A 21,257-nucleotide genomic window follows, 5' to 3' on the forward strand; every position below is an offset into this window, starting at 1 on the left:
TTATTTTCCAAAATTTCCTGAGTACAAAGTTTACAATACAACTGAACTAGCCAACAAAGGCCAAAACACTATTCAAACAACAATTTCTTTTACATAGGTACATAACATAAGAGAACATGAGTGGTTGTTTTACCATATGAGAAAGTTATTTGTATAGCATAGACAAAATAGGTTGCCTCATCTTCATTTATCAAACCTTGGCCTTACGTCACATGTTCGGTTGGGAATATGATCTAGAGACAATTATAGTGATGATTATGCTCCCATGTATCCATGATTTACTAATATTGTCCTTCAATATCATCTTGACATAGGTTGGTGAATACTTTTAGTTTTTGTGAAACTCTTTGTTGTATGATGTTATGATAACAATTGCTAGCCATTGAGGATATGAGCGCACATATTCGAAGATTAGCATATCATTTGTCGATGACCTTGTTTCGTAGGTCGTGAGTATATGTGATGTCAGTATGATAATAAGACTTGCGTTGGTAGAACATAGGTGTGACATACCTACTTGGAGATGTAGTGCAAATTGTCATTTGCTGGTCTAAAGTATAGTGTATACGCCATGATCTACACTTGAGGTCACCATACATTCTTGGGATGTGAATACTGAATAGGCCTTCTTAGGGTCTATCAACACTTGTTCGTAAATGAATGAAGGAAATATGCCCTAGAGGCAATAATAAAGTTGTTATTTATATTTCCTTATATCATGATAAATGTTTATTATTCATGCTAGACTTGTATTAACCGGAAACTTGATACATGTGCGGATACATAGACAAAACAGCGTGTCCCTAGTAAGCCTCTACTAGACTAGCTCGTTAATGAAAGATGGTTAAGTTTCCTAACCATAGACATGTGTTGTCATTTAATGAATGGGATCACATCATTAGGAGAATGATGTGATGGACAAGACCCATCCGTTAGCTTAGCATATTGATCGTTCAGTTTTATTGCTATTGGTTTCTTCATGTCAAATACATATTCTTTCGACTATGAGATTATGCAACTCCCGGATACCGGAGGAATACCTTGTGTGCTATCAAACGTCACAACGTATGAGTGATTATAAAGATGCTCTACAGGTTTCTCCGAAGGTGTTTGTCGGGTTGGCATAGATCGAGATTAGGATTTGTCACTCCGGGTATCGATGAGGTATCTCTGGGCCATCTTGGGAATGCACATCATAAGAAGCCTTGCAAGTAAAGTGACTAATGATTTATTTACAAGATGATGTATTACGGAATGAGTAAAGAGACTTGCCAGTAACATATTGAACTAGGTATGTGGATACCGACGATCGAATCTCGGGCAAGTAACATACCGATGGACAAAGGGAATAATGTATGTTGTCATAACGGTTCAATCGATAAAGATCTTCGTAGAATATGTAGGAGCCAATATGAGCATCCAGGTTCCGCTATTGGTTATTGACCAAAGAGGTGTCTCGGTCATGTCTACATAGTTCACGAACCCGTAGGGTCCGCACGCTTAACGTCCGATGACGATTTAGTATTATATGAATTATGTGATTTGGTGACCGAATGTTGTTCGGAGTCCCAGATAAGATCACAGACATGACGAGGAGTCTCGAAATGGTCGAGAGGTAAAGATTGATATATAGGACGATGGTATTCGGATACCGGAAGTATTCTGGAGGGTACCGGGTACATATAGGGTCACCGGAACGGGTTCCGGGCACCCCCGGCAAAGATATGGGCTTAATGGGCCAAGGGAGGGACAGACCAGCCCACAAAGGGCTGGTGCGTGATAACCCACAAGTATAGGGGATCGTTTGTAGCCTTCTTCGATAAATAAGAGTGTCGAACCCAACGAGGAGCTAAAGGCAAAACGAATATTCCCTCAAGTTCTATCAACCACCGATACAACTCTACGCACACTTGACGTTTGCTTTACCTAGAACAACTATGAAACTATTTTGCAAGAATAAAACTACGAGTACTTTGTGAGAATAAAACTACAAATAAATTGCATGGTAAGAAAAGTGGATAGCTTTTGTCAACAAGAAAGTCATTTGTCCCTAGGCAATCGATAACAAGTACCGGTAATCATTCTTGTAATTTTATATGAGGGAGAGGCATGAGCTAACATACTTTCTCTACTTGGATCATATGCACTTATGATTGGACCCCTAGCAAGCATCCGAAACTACTAAATATCATTAAGGTCATGAAACCCAGCCATAGCATTAAGTATCAAGTCCTCTTTATCCCATACGCAACAACCCACCTACTCGGGTTTAAGCTTATGTCACTCTCGCAACCCACCATAAGCGAATCATGAACATATTGCAATACCCTACAGAGGGGGCCCCTCACGTTTGCGCGAGACGGAGGGCACCGTAGGACAGCACCATAAATAAAATATACAATCATACAAACCAAGATCACGATTAACCCGTAGGACAAAACGAATCTACTCAAACATCATAGGATAACCATAGATCATTGGGAAATAATATATGGAGTTGAGCACCATGTTTAAGTAGATATTACAGCGGGGAGAAGGGGTGTTACACCGCTGCATAGAGGGGGAGAAACTTGGTGTTGACGGTAGCAAGATTGTTGATGTAGATCGCCGTCACGATCCTAGCCCCGGCGGCACTTTGGCGCCACCAGGAGAGAGGGGGAGAGAGCCCCCCTCCTTCTTGTTCTTCCTTGGCCTCCCCCCTAGATGGGAGGAGAGTTCCTCCTTTGGTCCATGGCCTCCGAGATTGGATCTCCCTCTCTGTTCTCTTCTGTTTCGCGTTCCCCAGATCTGGCCCTTCACCGTTTCTTAAATTCCCGGAGATCCGTAACTCCGATTGTGCTGAAATTTTTACACGATTGTTTTCCATAAATTATCTTTCTTGCGCGAGAAGAAGGGCCCCAACCGACGTTCGAGAAGGGCACAAGATACCTGGGTGCGCCAGGGGGTGCCCGCCACGCCCTAGTGGGTTGTGGTCACTGTGGGCCCCCGTTTGCGTTGATTCCACCTCTCAAAAATCATAAATATTCCAAAATAATTATCCGTAAATTTTTATCGCGTTTGGACTTCATTTGATATGGATTTTCTGCGAAACAAAAAACATGCAACAAACAGGAACTGGCACTGGGCACTGGATCAATAGGTTAGTCCAATAAATCATATAAAATGTTGCCAAAAGTATGTGAAAGTTGTATAATATTGGCATGGAACAATTAGAAATTATAGATACGACGGAAACGTATCAGTGCACCCCTCCACCAGGCCGGCCAACCCTAGGGAAAGGAAAGGGGGGAGGGCAAGTCCCTCCTTCCTTCCCCTCCTCAAGGGAGAAAGGAAAGGGGGGGGGGGCGCCACCTCCCCCTTCCTTCCCCTGGCGCCTATACAAGGAAGGGGGAGGCGAACCAGGGTAGGAGCCCAAGTGGGATTCGGCCACACTTGGGGCACCCCTTGGCCTCTCCCCTCTCCCTCCCACCTATATATATGAGGAGGGGAGGAGCCTAGAACACACAACAACAATCGTTAGCCGTGTGCGGCGCCCCCTCCACAGTTTACGCCTCCGGTCATATCTTCATAGTGCTTAGGCGAAACCCTGTGCAGATTACATCACCATCACCGTCACCACACCGTCGTGCTGACGGAACTCATCTACTTCCTCGAAACCTTGCTGGATCAAGAAGGCGAGGGATGTCATCGCACTAAACGTGTGCAGAACTCGGATGTGTCGCACGTTCGGTGCTTGATACGTCTCCGTCGCATCTATAATTTTTGATTGTTTCATGCCAATATTCTACAACTTTTACGTACTTTTGGCAACTTTTTATACTATTTTTGGGACTAACATATTGATCCAGTGCCCAGCGCCAGTTCCTGTTTGTTGCATGTTTTTTGTTTCGTAGAAAATCAATATCAAACGGAGTCCAAACGCGATAAAAACTTGCGGAGATTTTTTGGAATATATGTGATTTTTGGGAAAAAGAATCAATGTGAGACGATGCTCGAGGGGCCCACAAAGACGGAGGGCGCGTCCCTGGTCCTTTTGGCCACCCCGTAAGGAGGTTGGTGCCCTTCTTCTGGCGCAAGAAAGCTAATATCCGGATAAAAATCGTGTTAACATTTCAGCCCAATCGAAGTTACGGATCTCCAGGAATTTAAGAAACGGTGAAAGGCCAGAATCTGAGAGCGCAGAAACATAAGGAAACAGAGAGAGAGAGATCAAATCTCGGAGGGGCTCCCGCCCCTCTGCCGCCATGGAAGCCAAGGACCAGAGGGGAAACCCTTCTCCCATCTAGGGGGAAGGTCAAGGAAGAAGAAGAAGAAGGGGGGCTCTCTCCCCCTCTCTCTCGGTGGCGCCGGAACACCGTCGGGGCCATCATCGCGACAACGATCTATACCAACAACTTCACCGCCGTCATCACCAACTCCCCCCCTCTATGCAGCAGTGTAAACCCTCTTTTACCTGCTGTAATCTCTACTTAAACATGGTACTCAACGCTATATATTATTTCCCAATGATGTATGGCCATCCTATGATGTTTGAGTAGATCCGTTTTGTCCTATGGGTTCATTGATGACCGTGATTGGTTTGAGTTGCATATTTTATTATTGGTGCTGTCCGATGCTCTCCGTGTCGTGCAAGCGTGAGGGATCCCCACTGTAGGGTTAGCAACATGTTCATGATTTGCTTATGGTGGGTGGCGTGAGTGAGAGAAGCACAGACCCAAGTAAGTAGGTTGTTTGCGTATGGGAATAAATAGGACTTGATACTTTAATGCTATGGTTGTGTTTTACCTTAATGGTCTTTAGTAGTTGCGGATGCTTGCTAGAGTTCCAATCATAAGTGCATATGATCCAAGAAGATAAAGTATGTTAGCTTATGCCTCTCCCTCATATAAAATTGCAATAATGATTACCGGTCTAGTTATCGATTGCCTAGGGACAAATACCTTTCTTGTGACAAAAAGCTCTCTACTAAAACTAACTTAGTTGTTTCTTTATCTAAACAGCCCCTAGTTTTTATTTACGTTCTCTTTATTATCTTGCAAACCTATCCTATCAGACCTACAAAGTACTTCTAGTTTCATACTTGTTCTAGGTAAAGCGAACGTTAAGCGTGCGTAGAGTTGTATCGGTGGTCGATAGAACTTGAGGGAATATTTGTTCTACCTTTAGCTCCTCATTGGGTTCGACACTCTTACTTATCAAAAGAGGCTACAATTGATCCCCTATACTTGTGGGTTATCAAGACCTTTTTCTGGCGCCGTTGCCGGGGAGTAATAGCGTGGGGTGAATATTCTCGTGCGAGCTTGTTTGCCTTATCACTAAGTAGATTTTATTTGCTGTTCTTAGTTGTTTGCTATCTTTATTTATGGATATGGAACACGAAATACGAAAAAATTAGGTGTACTTGCTACTCATGGAGATGGGGAACCTCCTAAAACCCTCAATGCTCATTATGTGAAAGATATTATGCACTACTTTAATAATCCTGAGAAAACCCCATTCAATTATATAATGGGAGACATGTTGGATCAAGGTGAATACTTTAGGGATTATCACTTGACTCAAAAAGGGAAACTATTATGGGATCAAATTCATATGTTGCATTGGTATGCTCGACATCTATGCTTGAGATATGATTATACTTGTTGCTCTAGGATGAAGGCTCCACACCTTCCCTTTTCTTGCAAACTTAACGATAATGAAACCTTAGATTCTTATGCTAATGGTATATACGATTACTATGATGTGGAACGAATAGAATAATTCGTTGCTTTTAAGGGTGCTTATGAAATATAATCTTTGTTTGAAAAGTATGAAGCTTTTGATGATGATGTTTATAGGCCTGAAAATTTTGCTATACTTAAATATTCGTATGAGAATTATGAATATAATTTCGATATTGATGCGTTTATTGAGAAAGTCTTCGTTGTCCAAGAAGAGACTAATACTTTGCAGGAATCTATGGAAGAAGAAATTGCTGAAACTGTGAGCTCATTAGATGAAAAAGATGACGAGGAGAGCGAGTAACAAAAGGAGGAAGAGCGGATTGATCACCAATGCCCACCTTCTAATGAGAGTAACTCTTCAACTCATACATTGTTTAATTTCCCTTCATGCTTACTGAAGGATGATCGCTATGATAATTGCTATGATCCCTTTGATTCGTTTGAAATATCCCTTTTTGATGAACTTGATGCTTGCTATGCTTGTGGCCATGATGCCAATATGAATTATGCTTATGGGGATGAACTTGATATGGTTCCTTGTGTTAAGAATGAAATTGTTGCGATGCACCCACGCATGATAGTCCTATTATCTTTTTGAATTCTCCCAACTACACTATATCGGAGAAGTTTGCGCTTGTTAAGGACTATATTGATGGGTTGCGTTCTACTATTGCACATGATGATTTTGATGAATACAATATGCATGTGCTTGCTGCTCCTGATGCAATTATTATGAGAGAGGAACTACATCTCCGCCTCTCTATGTTTCCAATACAATAAAATTGCAAGAAACCGTTTATACTATCCATTGGCCTTTACTTTGTGTGCATGAATTCTTCTTTTATGACATGCCGATGCATAGGAAGAGAGTTAGACTTTGTTGTTGCACGATATATATTACTTTGTGCTCACTACTAAATTACAAATCATTGTTAATTAAAATTGGCTTTGATATACCTTGGGATCCGGGTGGATCCATTACTTGAGCACTTTATGCCTAGCTTAATGGCTTTAAAGAAAGCGTTGCCAGGGAGACAACCTAGAAGTTTTAGAGAGTCATTTTATTCTGTTGTGTGTTTTTATAAAGTTTAAAAACAAAAAAATATAGAGGGGAACCTAAAACTTTTCAAAAAGAAATGTGAAAGTGAGAAAGATGAACATCGTTGAAGTGGGGGACGTCCTTGAACTTTGTTCATGCCCATGGAAACTTTGTGAACCTTGATTACAGAAACTTTTCAACAAAAATAATTATCCCCTTGTACAATTCCATTATATTATAAAAACAATGTGTCAAGATTTGCCTTCAGGATGATTAGATTGCTTGTTTGGTATGTGCGGTGTAAAAACAGAAACTTTGGCTGTAGTGCATGATTTTACATTTTTTACTGGAAAGTCAAACGCTTCTGAAACTTTTTGCATAGTAATTATATACAAATTGTTTATTCTGTCCTAATTTTTCAGAATTTTTGGAGTTACATAAGTATGGTTGATGTTCAGATTGCTAGAGACTGTCCTGTTTAAGACAGATTCTGTTTTTGATGCATTGTTTTGCTCGTTTTGATGAAACTATCAATTGTATTGGTCGTATAAGCCATGGAAAAGTTATATTAGAGTAGCTACAATGCAAGAATAAAATATGAATGAGTTTGCGACAGTACTTAAAGTGGTGATTTGTTTTATTATACTAACGGATCTCACGAGGGTTTTGTTAAGTTTTGTGTGATTGAAGTTTTCATGTTTTGGGTGAGATCACGATGGATGAAGGAATAAGGAGTGGCAAGAGCCTAAGCTTGGGGATGCCCGAGGCACCCCAAGGTAATATTCAAGGACACCCAAGCAACTAAGCTTGGGGATGCCCCGGAAGGCATCCCCTCTTTCTTCTAACGATCATCAGTAATTTTATTTGGAGCTATATTTTTATTCGTCACATGATATGCGTAAATCTTGGAGCGTCATGTGATTTTTATTTTTCTTTTAATAATGCACCATGCTGGTATGAGATAGTCCTTGGTTGATTTATAGAATGCTCTTTGCACTTCACTTATATCTTTTGAGTATGGCTTTATAGAATGCTTCATGTGCTTCGCTTATATCATTTGAAGTTTGGATTGCCTGTTTCTCTTCACATAGAAAACCACCATTTGTAGAATGCTCTTTTGCTCCACTTATATTTGTTAGAGCATGGGCATATCTTTTGTAGAAAGAATTAAACTCTCATGCTTCACTTATATCTATTTAGAGAGTCGACAGGAACTGGTCATTCACTTGGTTAGTCATAAAATCCTACATAAAACTTGTAGATCACTGAATATGATATGTTTGATTCCTTGCAATAGTTTTGCGATATAAAGATGGTGATATTAGAGTCATGCTAGTGGGTAATTGTGGATTGTAGAAATACTTATGTTGAAGTTTGTGATTCCCGTAGCATGCATGTATGGTGAACCGTTATGTAACGAAGTCGGAGCATGATTTATTTATTGATTGTATTCCTTATGAGTGGCGGCCGGGGACGAGCGATGGTCTTTTCCTACCAATCTATTCTCCTAGGAGTATGCGTCTAATGCTTTGTTTCAATAGTTGCTACCTCTTGAGCACTGCATTGGTTTTCCCTTGAAGAGGAAAGGGTGATGCAGCAAAGTAGCGTAAGTATTTCCCTCAGTTTTTGAGAACCAAGGTATCAGTCCAGTAGGAGGCCACACGCAAGTCCCTCGTACCTACACAAACAAATAAGAACCTTGCAACCAACGCGATAAAGGGGTTGTCAATCCCTTCACGGCCACTTGCAAAAGTGAGATCTGATAGAGATGATAAGATAATATTTTTGGTATTTTTATGATAAAGACTAAAAGTAAAGAATGCAAAGTAAACGGTGAAAGAAATAGCTTGTTGACGGGAGATTAATATGATGGAGAATAGACCCGGGGGCCATAGGTTTCACTAGTGGCTTCTCTCAAGATAGCATAAGTATTGCGGTGGGTGAACAAATTACTGTCGAGCAATTGATAGAAAAATGCATAATTATGAGAATATCTAGGCATGATCATGTATATAGGCATCACGTCGGCGACAAGTAGACCGACTCCTGCCTGCATCTACTACTATTACTCCACACATCGACCGCTATCCAGCATGCATCTAGAGTATTAAGTTCATAAGAACAGAGTAATGCATTAGGTAAGATGACATGATGTAGAGGGATAAACTCATGCAATATGATATAAAACCCATCTTTTTATCCTCGATGGCAACAATACGATACGTGTCGTTTCCCCTACTGTCACTGGGATCGAGCACTGCATGATTGAACCCAAAGCTAAGCACTTCTCCCATTGCAAGAAAGATCAATCTAGTAGGCCAAACCAAACTGATAATTCGAAGAGACTTGCAAAGATAACCAATCATACATAAAATAATTCAGAGAAGATTCAAATATTGTTCATAGATAATCTTGATCATAAACCCACAATTCATCGGATCTCGACAAACACACCGCAAAAAGAGTACATCAAATAGATCTCCAAGAAGATCGAGGAGAACTTTGTATTGAGATCCAAAGAGAGAGAAGAAGCCATCTAGCTAATAACTATGGACCCGAAGGTCTGTGGTAAACTACTCACACATCATCGGAGAGGCTATGGTGTTGATGTAGAAGCCCTCCGTGATCGATGCCCCCTCCGGCAGAGCGCCGGAAAAGGCCCGAAGATGGGATCTCATGGGTACAGAAGGTTGCGGCCGTGGAATTAGGTTTTCGTGGTGCTCCTCGATGGTTTCGGGGTACGTAGGTATATATAGGAGGAAGAAGTAGGTCGGTGGAGCCACGAGGGGCCCACGAGGGTGGAGGGCGTGCCTAGGGGGGCAGGCGTGCCCCCCTACCTTGTGGCCTCCTCGTTGATTGCTTGACTTCCACTCCAAGTCCTCTGGATCACGTTTGTTCCAAAAATAACTCTCCCGAAGGTTTCATTCCGTTTGGACTCCGTTTGATATTCCTTTTCTGCGAAACACTGAAATAGGAAAAAAAACAGCAATTTTCACTGGGCCTTGGGTTAATAGGTTAGTCCCAAAAATAATATAAAAGTGTATAAATAAGCCCATTGAGCATCCAAAACAGAATATATAATAGCATGGAGCAATAAAAAATTATAGATAGGTTGGAGACGTATCAAGCATCCCCAAGCTTAATTGTTGCTCGTCCTCGAGTAGGTAAATGATAAAAACAGAATTTTTGATGTGGAATGCTACTTAGCATATTCTTCAATGTATTTCCCTTTATTGTGGCATGAATGTTCAGATCCGAAAGATTCAAGATAAAAGTTTAATATTAACATGAAAATAATAATACTTCAAGCATACTAACAAAGCAATCATGTCTTCTAAAAATAACATGGCCAAAGAAAGTTATACCCTACAAAATCATATAGTCTAGCTATGCTCTATCTTCACCACACAAAGTATTTAAATCATGCACAACCCCGATGAGAAGCCAAGCAATTGTTTCATACTTTTGATGTTCTCAAACTTTTTCAATCTTCACACAATATATGAGCGTGAGCCATGGACATAACACTATAGGTGGAATAGAATGGTGGTTGTGGAGAAGACAAAAAGGAGAAGATAGTCTCACATCGACTAGGCGTATCAACGGGCTATGGAGATGCCCATCAACAGATATCAATGTGAGTGAGTAGGGATTGCCATGCAACGGATGCACTAGAGCTATAAGTGTATGAAAACTCAACAAAAGAAACTAAGTGGGCGTGCATCCAACTCGCTTGCTCACGAAGACCTAGGGCATTTTGAGGAAGCCCATCATTGGAATATACAAGCCAAGTTCTATAATGTAAAATTCCCACTAGTATATGAAAGTGACAACATAGGAGACTCTCTATCATGAAGATCATGGTGCTACTTTGAAGCAGAAGTGTGGAAAAAGGATAGAAACATTGTCCCTTCTCTCTTTTTCTCTCATTTTTTGGGCCTTTTTTTTTCTTTTGGCCTCTTTTCTTTCTTTCTTTTTTCTTCGTCCGGAGTCTCATCCCGACCTATGGGGGAATCATAGTCTCCATCATCCTTTCCTCACATGGGACAATGCTCTAATAATGATCATCACACTTTTATTTACTTACAACTCAAGAATTACAACTCGATACTTAGAACAAAATATGACTCTATGTGAATGCCTCCGGCGGTGTACCGGGATATGCAATGAATCAAGAGTGACATGTATGAAAGAATTATGAAGGTGGCTTTGCCGCAAATACGATGTCAACTATATGATCATGCAAAGCAATATGACAATGATGAAGCGTGTCATAATAAATGGAATAGTGGTAAGTTGCATGGCAATATATCTCGGAATGGCTATGGAAATGCCATAATAGGTAGGTATGGTGGCTGTTTTGAGGAAGATATATGGTGGGTGTTTGATACCGGCGAAAGGTGCGCGGTATTAGAGAGGCTAGCAATGGTGGAAGGATGAGAGTGTGTATAATCCATGGACTCAACATTAGTCATAAAGAACTCACATACTTATTGCAAAAATCTATTAGTTATCGAAACAAAGTACTACGCGCATGCTTCTAGGGGGGTAGATTGGTAGGAAAAGACCATCGCTCGTCCCCGACCGCCACTCATAAGGAAGACAATCAATAAATAAATCATGCTCCGACTTCATCACATAACGGTTCACCATACGTGCATGATATGGGAATCACAAACTTTAGAACAAGTATTTCTCAAATTCACAACTACTCAACTAGCATGACTCTAATATCACCATCTTCATATTTCAAAACAATTATCAAGTATCAAACTTCTCTTAGTATTCAATGCACTTTATAGTTTTTATCTTGGATGCCTATCATATTAGGACTAATTTTATAACCAAAGCAAATTACCATGCTGTTCTAAGGGACTCTCAAAATGGTATAAGTGAAGCATGAGAGATCAATAATTTCTATAAAATATAACCACCACCGTGCTCTAAAAGATATAAGTGAAGCACTAGAGCAAAATTGTTTAGCTCAAAAGATATAAGTGAAGCACATAGAGTATTCTAATAAATTTTGAATAATGTGTGTCTCTCTCAAAAGGTGTGTACAGCAAGGATGATTGTGGTGACTAAAAAGCAAAGACTCAAATCATACAAGTCTCTCCAAGGAAAACACATATCATGTGGTGAATAAAAATATAGCTCCAAGTAAAGTTACCGATGGACGAAGACGAAAGAGGGGATGCCTTCCGGGGCATCCCCAAGCTTAGGCTTTTGGGTTGTCCTTAGATTTTACCTTGGGGTGCCTTGGGCATCCCCAAGCTTAGGCTCTTTCCACTCCTTGTTCCATAATCCATCAAATCTTTACCCAAAACTTGAAAACTTCACAACACAAAACTTAACAGAAAATCTTGTGAGCTCCGTTAGCGAAAGAAAACAAAACACCACTTCAAGGTACTGTAATGAACTCATTCTTTATTTATATTTGTGTTAAACCTACTGTATTCCAACTTCTCTATGGTTCATAAGCTCCATTACTAGCCATAGATTCATCAAAATAAGCAAACAACACGCGAAAAACAGAATCTGTCAAAAACAGAACAGTCTGTAGTAATCTGTAACTAACGCAAACTTCTGGAACTCCAAAAATTCTCAAAGAAATTTCTGGACGTGAGGAATTTATCTATTAATCATCTTCAAAAAGAATCAACTAAATAGCACTCTCTAGTAAAAAGTTTTAGCTAATCTTGTGAGCGCTAAAGTTTCTGTTTTTTACAACAAGATCGCAAAGACTTTCTCCAAGGCTTCGCAAAGGTTCTACTTGGCACAAACACTAATTAAAACACAAAACCACATCTAAAAATAAGCTATATGGATTATTTATTCCTAAACAGAACCAAAAAGCAAAAAACTAAAATAAAATTGGGTTGCCACCCAACAAGCGCTATCGTTTAACGCCCCTAGCTAGGCATAAAGGTAAGGATAGATCTAGGTGTTACCATCTTTGGTAGGCAATCCATAAGTAGATCTCATAATAGATTCATAAGGTAATTTTATTTTCTTTCTAGGAAAGTGTTCCATGCCTTTCCTTAACGGAAATTGGAATCTAATATTTCCTTCCTTCATATCAATAATTGCACCAATCGTTCTAAGGAAAGGTCTACCAAGAATAATAGGACATGAAGGATTGCAATCTATATCAAGAACAATGAAATCTACGGGCACATAATTCCTATTTGCAACAATAAGAACATCATTAATTCTTCTCATTGGTTTCTTAATGGTGGAATCCGCAAGGTGCAAGTTTAAAGAACAATCATCAAATTCACGGAAACCTAGCAAATCACACAAAGTTTTTGGAATTGTGGAAACACTAGCACCCAAATCACACAAAGCATAGCATTCATGATCCTTAATTTTAATTTTAATAGTAGGTTCCCACTCATCATAAAGTTTTCTAGGGATAGAAACTTCCAATTCAAGCTTTTCTTCATAAGATTGCATTAAAGCATCAACAATATGTTTAGTAAAAGCTTTATTTTGACTATAAGCATGCGGAGAATTTAGCACGGATTGCAACAAGGAAATACAATCTATTAAAGAACAATTATCATAATTAAATTCCTTGAAATCCAAGATAGTGGGTTCATTGCTATCTAAAGTTTTGACCTCTTCAATCCCACTTTTACCAAATTTTGCATCAAGATCTAAAAACTCCGAATCATTGGGACGCCTTTTAACTAAAGTTGAATCATCTCCAGTCCCATCATTATCAAGATTCATATTGCAAAACAAATATTTAATATGGGACACATCAATTACTTTTAGATCTTCATCCTTATTCCCCTCCAAATCTTCCGGTTTAGCGGCCATCTTATTGACTAAGGTGGCCTGCTTATCCGAAATTTGGGCTATTAATTTTTCAAGCTGAGGAAACTTAGATCTCAAGCCATAAAATTCCTTAGACATATCATCAAGCTCTTTATTCATGTACCCCATAAAGCTTTTTTGTTCCTTAAGCTCGTTTCTAAAGAAATTATTATGCTCAAATTGCAAAGTCATAAAGCTTCTGACGTAGTTTTCAATTTCTTCCAACCTTTTAAGGTAAGGATCAACGTTTTTAGGCAAAGCCATTAGGGGGAACAGACAACAAGAAGCAAGCGAAAAAAAGGTGAACGGAAAAAGAGGGCGAATAAAACGGCAAGGGTGAAGTGGGGGAGAGGAAAACGCGAGGCAAATGGCAAATAATATAATGCGAGGGATAAGAGTTTGTGATGGGTACTTGGTATGTCTTGACTTTTGCGTAGACTCCCCAGCAACGGCGCCAGAAATCCTTCTTGCTACCTCTTGAGCACTGCATTGGTTTTCCCTTGAAGAGGAAAGGGTGATGCTGCAAAGTAGCGTAAGTATTTCCCTCAGTTTTTGAGAACCAAGGTATCAATCCAGTAGGAGGCCACACGCAAGTCCCTCGTACCTACACAAACAAATAAGAACCTTGCAACCAACGCGATAAAGGGGTTGTCAATCCCTTCACGGCCACTTGCAAAAGTGAGATCTGATAGATATGATAAGACAATATTTTTGGTATTTTTATGATAAAGACTAAAAGTAAAGAATGCAAAGTAAGCGGTGAAAGAAATAGCTTGTTGACGGGAGATTAATATGATGAAGAATAGACCCGGGGGCCATAGGTTTCACTAGTGGCTTCTCTCAAGATAGCATAAGTATTGCGGTGGGTGAACAAATTACTGTCGAGCAATTGATAGAAAAGTGCATAATTATGAGAATATCTAGGCATGATCATGTATATAGGCATCACGTCCACGACAAGTAGACTGACTCCTGCATGCATCTACTACTATTACTCCACACATCGACCGCTATCCAGCATGCATCTAGAGTATTAAGTTCATAAGAACAGAGTAACGCATTAGGTAAGATGACATGATGTAGAGGGATAAACTCATGCAATATGATAGAAACCCCATCTTTTTATCCTCGATGGCAACAATACAATACATGTCGTTTCCCCTACTGTCACTGGGATCGAGCACCGCATGATTGAACCCAAAGCTAAGCACTTCTCCCATTGCAAGAAAGATCAATCTAGTAGGCCAAACCAAACTGATAATTTGAAGAGACTTGCAAAGATAACCAATCATACATAAAAGAATCAAAGAAGATTCAAATATTGTTCATAGATAATCTTGATCATAAACCCACAATTCATCGGATCTCGACAAACACACCGCAAAAAGAGTTACATCAAATAGATCTCCAAGAAGATCGAGGAGAACTTTGTATTGAGATCCAAAGAGAGAGAAGAAGCCATCTAGCTAATAACTATGGACCTGAAGGTTTGTGGTAAACTACTCACACATCATCGGAGAGGCTATGGTGTTGATGTAGAAGCCCTCCGTGATCGATGCCCCTTCCGGCAGAGCACCGGAAAAGGCCCCAAGATGGGATCTCACGGGTACAGAAGGTTGCGGCGGTGGAATTAGGTTTTTGTGGTGCTCCTTGATGGTATCGGGGTACGTAGGTATATATAGGAGGAAGAAGTAGGTCGGTGGAGCCACGAGGGGCCCAAGAGGGTGGAGGGCGCGCCCCCTGCCTCGTGGCCTCCTCGTTGATTGCTTGACGTCCACTCCAAGTCCTCTGGATCATGTTTGTTCCAAAAATAACTCTCCCGAAGGTTTCATTCCGTTTGGACTCCGTTTGATATTCCTTCTCCGCGAAACACTGAAATAGGCAAAAAACAACAATTTGCACTGGGCCTTGGGTTAATAGGTTAGTCCCAAAAATAATATAAAAGTGTATAAATAAGCCCATTAAACATCCAAAACAGAATATATAATAGCATGGAGCAATAAAAAATTATAGATACGTTGGAGACGTATCAATAGCTTCTAGACTTTTGCAATAAGTATGTGAGTTCTTTATGACTAATGTTGAGTCCATGGATTATACGCACTCTCACCCTTCCATCATTTCTAGCCTCTTCGGTACCGTGCATTGGCCTTTCTCACCTCGAGAGTTGGTGCTAACTTCGCCGGTGCATCCAAACCCCGTGATACGATACACTCTATCTACATAAGCCTCCTTATATCTTCCTCAAAACAACCACCATACCTACCTATCATGGCATTTCCATAGCCATTCCGAGATATATTGCCATGCAACTTCCATCATCATCATATACATGACTTGAGCATTCATTGTCATATTGCTTTGCATGATCGTAAGATAGCTAGCATGATGTTTTCATGGCTTGTCCGTTTTTTGGTGTCATTGCTATGCTAGATCATTGCACATCCCGGTACACCGCCGGAGGCATTCATATAGAGTTATATCTTTGTTCTAGTATTGAGTTGTAAGTAAATAAAAGTGTGACGATCATCATTATTAGAGCATTGTCCCACTTAGGAAAGGGTGATGGAGACTATGATTCCCCCACAAGTTGGGATGAGACTCCAGACGAAAAAATAAAAATAAAAAATAGAGGCCAAAAAAAAGAGAGGAAAAAAAACAAAAAAATGAGAGAAGGGGCAATGCTACCATCCTTTTTCCACACTTGTGCTTCGAAGTAGCACCATGTTCTTCATAGGGAGAGTCTCCTATGTTGTCACTTTCATATACTAGTGGGAATTTTTCATTATAGAACTTGGCTTGTATATTCCGATGATGGGCTTCCTCATATGCCTGAGGTCTTCATGAGCCAGCAAGTTGGATGCACACCCACTTAGTTTTCAGTTTGAGCTTTCATACACTTATAGCTCTAGTGCATCCGTTGCATGGCAATCCCTACTCCTCGCGTTGACATCGATTGATGGGCATCTCCATGGCCCATTAATTTGCCTAGTTGATGTGAGACTTTCTCCCTTTTTGTCTTCTCCAACAATCTCGACCATCATATTATATTCCACCTATAGTGCTATATCCATGGCTCACACTCATGTATTGCGTGAAAGTTGAAAAGGTTTGAGAACATTAAAAGTATGAAACAATTGCTTGGCTTGTCATCGGGGTTGTGCATGATTTGAATATTTTGTGTGGTGAGGATGGAGCATAGCCAGACTATATGATTTTGTAGGGATAGCTTTCTTTGGCCATGTTATTTTGAGAAGACATGATTGCTTTATTTGTATGCTTGAAGTATTATTGTCTTTATGTCAAATGATAGACTATTGCTTTGAATCACTCGTGTCTTAATATTCATGCCATGATTAGATTATATGATCAAGATTATGCTAGGTAGCATTCCACATCAAAAATTACCATTTTATCATTTACCTACTCGAGGACGAGCAGGAATTAAGCTTGGGGATGCTGATACGTCTCCGTCGTATCTATAATTTTTTATTGTTTCATGCCAATATTCTACAACTTTTACATACTTTTGGCAACTTTTTATACTATTTTTGGGACTAACATATTGATCCAGTGCCTAGTGCCAATTCCTGTTTCTTGCATGTTTTTTGTGTCACAGAAAATCAATATCAAACGGAGTCCAAACGCGATAAAAATTTACGGAGATTTTTTTGGAATATATGTGATTTTTGGGAAAAAGAATCAACGATAGACGATGCTCGAGGGGCCCATAAGGACAGAGGGCATGCCCATGGTCCTCGTGGCCACCCCGTAAGGCGGTTGGTGCCCTTCTTCTGGCGCAACAAGGCCAATATCCGGATAAAAATCGTGTTAAAATTTCAGCCCAATCGGAGTTACGGATCTGGCCAGAATCTGGGAGCGCAGAAACATAAGGAAACACACACAGAGAGAGAGATCGAATCTCGGAGGAGCTCCCGCCCCTCCGCCGCCATGGAAGCCAAGGACCAGAGGGGAAACCCTTCTCCCATCTAGGGGTAAGGTCAAGGAAGAAGAAGAAGAATAAGAAGAAGAAGAAGGAGAAGAAGGGGGCTCTGTCCCGGTGGCGTCGGAACACCGCCGGGGCCATCATCGCGACAACGATCTACACCAACAACTTCACCGCCGTCATCACCAACTCTCTCCCCCTCTATGCAGTGGTGTAACCCCTCTTTTACCCATTGTAATCTCTACTTAAACATGGTGCTCAATTCTATATATTATTTCCCAATAATGTATGGCTATCCTATGATGTTTGAGTAGATCCGTTTTGTCCTATGGATTCATTGATGGTCGTGATTGGTTTGAGTTGCATGTTTTATTATTGGTGCTGTCCTATGGTGCTCTCCATGTCGCGCAGGCGTGAGGGATCCTCGCTGTAGGGTTTGCAATATGTTCATGATTTGCTTATGGTGGGTGGCGTGAGTGACAGAAGCACAAACCCGAGTAAGTATGTGGCACCCCGGCTCAGAGCGACCGGTTTACCTTGCATTGCCAACCCAGAGATCATGTCTTCTGGCAACACACAACATATTGGTACAGAAATCACCGCTTTATTGAAGCTAGCAGAAGCATTGTGTAACATTACATAAAGTTGCGAGGCCAAGCGGCACACTAGGTGCGGCTGAACAATATGTACATTATTTAGTGAACATCAAGGGGCCTCAAGCACGACATATACACGACAGCGGAACAATGACGTAGCAGGACTCCATAGCACATGACACCAATGTGGACACGGTCTAGACCCGGCAGCACTCCGATCCAGTTAGACTTTCCTGAAATCTGGCATAACACGCCAGGTCAGTACATTGAATGCACTTGCAAGCTCATAGCAAACAGAACCATAATGGCAAACAATATCATGACATTTAATCAAGTTAAATGCAAACAACATCATGCTACTCATGTAGTGAAACCAAACTTGTGCATCGAGTCACTCAGACTCCCTCACCAACAGGTTGCCTCGCAACCGAACAGTGCTCATGACGAAGCACGAACGGAACCACACTTGGTTCAACTGGTTACCTCGTAACCAACAGTGATCAATCTCGGATCACAAGTGGTACCACAACAGTCAGTCTTACTGACCTCATCATAATCCAAACAGTGTAATGCAAATTAATTAGTGTGCAAGATTTATTATTAAAAGTTGATCCATTGTGTGACTTCCCAATCAAGTACATCTTTCACTTTGCTAGGATCCACTGCGATACCTTCTGCGGAAAGAATATGCCCCAGAAATCCGACTTGTTTGAGCCAAAACTCACACTTGCTGAATTTTGCATAAAGCTGATGGTCACGGACTCTCTGTAAGACTGCTCGGAGGTGTTCCGCGTGTTCTTCGTTACTCTTAGAGTATATGAGAATATCATCGATGAAAACCACCACAAACTTATCCAAGAATTCCATGAACACCTTATTCATCATATGCATGAAAAAGGCGGGGGCATTTGCGAGCCCGAAGGACATCACCGTATATTCATAGAGAACGTACCGGGTAGTGAACACGGTCTTAGGAATATCTTCCTTCTTGATTATTAGTTAATGATATCCGGTCCTTAAATCAACCTTGGAAAATACTTTTGCACCACTGAGCTGATCGAACAAGTCATCAATCCTTGGTAGCGGGTATTTGTTCTTGATTGTGACATCGTTCAACTGACGATAGTCGACGCACATTCTGAGACCACCGTCTTTCTTGTCTACAAATATTGCAGGTGATCCCCAGAGTTCTGAACTTGGGCGAATATATCCTTTCTGCAGCATCTCATCAAGCTGTTTCTTTAACTCCACTAATTCTGACGAAGGCATCCGATAATACTTCTTGTATAGCGGTGCGGTTCCGGGCACAAGATCAATTGCAAACTCAAGCTCTCGGTTCGGTGGCATGCCTGGCAATTCTTCTGGGAATACATCGGGAAACTCACTGACCACATGAATTAATCCCAACTCGTCTGCCACAGCGGTGAAGATCATTTCTTTCTTGGGTATACTTCTGCGGGCATAGAATTTTGTAGTATGCCCTTCCTGACTTGTCAAGGTGACTTCTCGGGTCGCACAGTTTATGCATACTTGATATTGAGTCAACCAGTTCATTCCCAAAATGACATCCAACTTGGCAGACTCAATGACTATCAAAGCGGTTGGAAATCGGACCACCTTAATATCAATTTCCAAATTCTGGCAGACCAAATTGCTTTTGAGCACAGATCCCAGGGACTGAACCAACATACTTTTTCCCAAGAGCGAGCAAGGAAATTTGTTTTGGGCAACGAAACTTCGAGAAACAAAAGAGTGGGAAGCCCCAGAGTCGAATAAAATTATTGCGGGTATGCTATTAACAGAAAACATACCAATGACGACTTCCGGGTTTTCCTGAGCCTCGTTTGTGGAGAGGTGATGAACTTGCCCTTGGACGATCTGCTGGGTATGATATGGCCCCATGTGGTTGACTTGCAGCCGGAACGGGGCATTTGACTTCTTGGGACACTGCATGACATAATGTCCGGTCTGTCCACAATTAAAGCAGGCATTGTTGCGCTGACGCTCCTCGTGTACTGGACTGGTCACAACATTCTTGATTTGAGTAGTGGTCTTGTTCACATTCTGCTGCCAATTGGGTTTGTACTCCACTTGAGTCTGTTGCCAAGTACGGGCCTTCTGTATGGGATGTTCGTCCTTCTTTGGCTCAAATTTACACTTGTGGTCATTGTTTGTAGGTCGGTTGTCTGGCACAGGCTTGTACTCTGTTTCTGCGATGAGGGCCTTGTTCACCAGAGACTGAAAATCTGGAAAATCGAGCATGCAGAGAGCACTCCTGAGGTGTTGATTTAATCCTCCAAGGAACCTGTCGACCTTCCTTAGGTAGCGCACTCCTGAGGTAGCACACTTTACCCACACCACGGAACCCATGTCCTCGCACTCCCATTCGGGTGGACCAACAACATTCCGACAGAACTCTCCCATTGCCATGACACCCTTACGGCCATAGTCATGACATATAGCCACTGATAAAATTTATGTTAGCATATATATAGGAAAAATAAGACCGATAATCATATCACCATAGTCATGACAAATTTACTTAGATCGACTACTCAAGTTACAACTCACTAGCTCAAGCATTCACTTCTGTTAACTAAGCATTTTGATCATGACTAACTAAATAACACAAACATTATTTAGTTTAATACTATATGCAATGAATAACATAATAATTCAAGTAAAAAATCATGAATATTGCAAAGACACCATGATAATGTTGTTGTGGCTTGCCTTAGTGCAGAGGAGGTTCACACTCCTCCTGGATGCCTCCAAGACAAGCTTCACCTTCTAAGAATAATTCAAATGACAAAAAGAAAATATCAAGAACACTTCTGAAAATTACCAGAAATTCTAGGCAGCAAGGAAAAATCCCATCTTGGGTGTGCTGCTAGGGTTTTCTAGTAAGAACAGAATGCAAAAAGAATCAACTCATTTGGACTTGTAGAATAAAAGTTATAACTAGTCAAAGTTCTGGTCAAATTTGAACTAAATTTGAATTAAAAAGAAAAACCAGAGGGGGGGGGGTGACGTCGAAGGCGTAAACCGCGAAAGCGCCACCACTCATACCGCTTTGGTCGCAGCCTGAGTGGCTGACAGCGGGCCTCGGCGGTCAGGTCGGAGGGGGAGAG

Source organism: Triticum aestivum, chromosome 3D (genome assembly GCF_018294505.1).
Source record: "Triticum aestivum cultivar Chinese Spring chromosome 3D, IWGSC CS RefSeq v2.1, whole genome shotgun sequence".
NCBI classification, from domain to species: Eukaryota; Viridiplantae; Streptophyta; class Magnoliopsida; order Poales; family Poaceae; genus Triticum; species Triticum aestivum.